We start from the raw sequence: 2089 nt of genomic DNA, 5'->3' as shown, positions 1-2089 counted from the left end.
GAGGAGGTGAGGGAAAGGATGGAAGAGAAGGGGAGGGGAGTGAAAGGATCGAAGAGAAGGGGAGGGGAGGGAAACGAGGGAAGGTGGAGGAGGGACGGGAGGGGGAGGGGAAGGATGAAGAAATGGAGGGATATGGAGGGAAAGGTCTACGAGAGAGAGAGAGAGAGAGAGAGAGAGAGAGAGAGAGAGAGAGAGAGAGAGAGAGAGAGAGAGAGAGAGAGAGAGAGAGAGAGAGAGAGACCCCTAGGACAAGAAGTGATGAAGGAGGATGGGGATAAAGAAGGAAGAAAAGCAAGGAAGTGAAGAGAAGAAAGGGAAGAAAGAATGAAGAGAAAGAGTGAGAGGAGGAAGAATGACAAAAAAAAAAAAAATGGAGGAGGTGATGAACAGATGAAGGACGAAAGACAGAAGTGAGAACATAAGAGAAAGATGTGTGGTGGAAGGAAATGGTAAGAGAGATGGAAAAGGAGAGGGAGGAGAGAGGTGAGGTAGGAGGGAAGAGAGGGGGTGAGGGAGAGGTGAGGGGGTGGGAAGCCATAACACAGCCTTGGGGAGAATCATTACCATATTAATTAACAATGCTGTGGCGGCTCCTGAAACAAAATGAAGTAAGAGGAGTTACCCTTGAGACCTTATCCGTTTTCTTCTTTAGCCAGACCATTACAGTGGGGTTTCGATACATTCTGACCACTGGTAAGGTAATTAGTTATGGATATACTGTAACGACTACTACTATTACTACTACTACTACTACCTTTGTTACTACTATTAGCACTATTACTACTAGTTTTGCTGGTGGTGGTGGTGGTGTATTACTATTACTGCTACAATGTTAGTACACCAAGACTAAGACTACTACTACTACTACTACTACTACTACTACTACTACTACTACTACTACTACTACTTGAAACAAACGATTAAAAAAAAAAAAAACCAGGTAATTACGAAGTCACGCATACACCTGTAACAACACAAACAAACCAACAAAACTACAATAACAACAACAACAAATATTCCAACAACGGGCAACGATAAAGAAAAATAAATCAAATAAACAATACAAAATCACAACGTTATGAAGGCATCAAATCACAGGTGTCAGGCAGAGAAGAGGAGCACGCGAGAGACTAAAAAAAAAAAAAAATAAAGGGGAGGCAGGAGGAAGGGACGCCCAAGAGAAAATATTTACCATCGCATCCCTGCCTCACCTTATCAGCACTTGTTATCTGGCCAGTGGATATCGAGCAGGGGATTACGACCACCAACCCGACCGCCATTAGCTCCCACTGTCTCATTCCGACACCGCGGGACACACACACACACACACACACACACACACACACACACACACACACAGAGAGAGAGAGAGAGAGAGAGAGAGAGAGAGAGAGAGAGAGAGAGAGAGAGAGAGAGAGAGAGAGAGAGAGAGAGAGAGAGAGAGAGAGAGATAATAATGTAGGACGTGAAAGAAAAAGGATGGGCAGAAAGAATAGTGACAGCAAAAGGAGGAGGAGGAGGAGGAGGAGGAGGAGGAAGAGAAGGAGGAGGAGACCTATCTTCCTCCTAATGGTTCTTTCTTCCACTCAGGTAACCCAAGGTGTGCCATTAGCCCTTAAGGACGAAGGCAGCTATCAAGACCAGTGTATTCTGACCTTACTAGAAAATTAGGCATTTGTTTTTTTTTTAACCTTGGAGTGCTATGTGACCAGAAAGAAGAGGAGGGGGTGGAGGAGGAGGAGGAGGAGGAGGAGGAGGAAGAGGAGGAGGAGGAGGGGAGTGTCCTAATTAGAGGTACAGGTCATTAGGATACCTGTGTTCACCTGTGGGAGTTTAGGAATCCTTTGGCTGTATACCTTGACAACTTTATTTAATTAAGGCCAGGTATAGGACAGTCATGATACAGGTTTCTCTCTCTCTCTCTCTCTCTCTCTCTCTCTCTCTCTCTCTCTCTCTCTCTCTCTCTCTCTCTCTCTCTCTCTCATTAAGCAGATTAGGTAAAGACATCATCATTACCATTGACAGGTTAATGAAAAATGATCATAAAAAAATTACTCGTTTTCCAAGATCTGATCATTAGCTTCTCTTT

The sequence above is a fragment of the Scylla paramamosain genome, chromosome 12 (genome assembly GCF_035594125.1).
Source record: "Scylla paramamosain isolate STU-SP2022 chromosome 12, ASM3559412v1, whole genome shotgun sequence".
Classification (NCBI taxonomy): domain Eukaryota; kingdom Metazoa; phylum Arthropoda; class Malacostraca; order Decapoda; family Portunidae; genus Scylla; species Scylla paramamosain.
The sequence above is the reverse complement of the archived record's forward strand: the minus strand, read 5'-3'. Positions refer to the sequence as shown.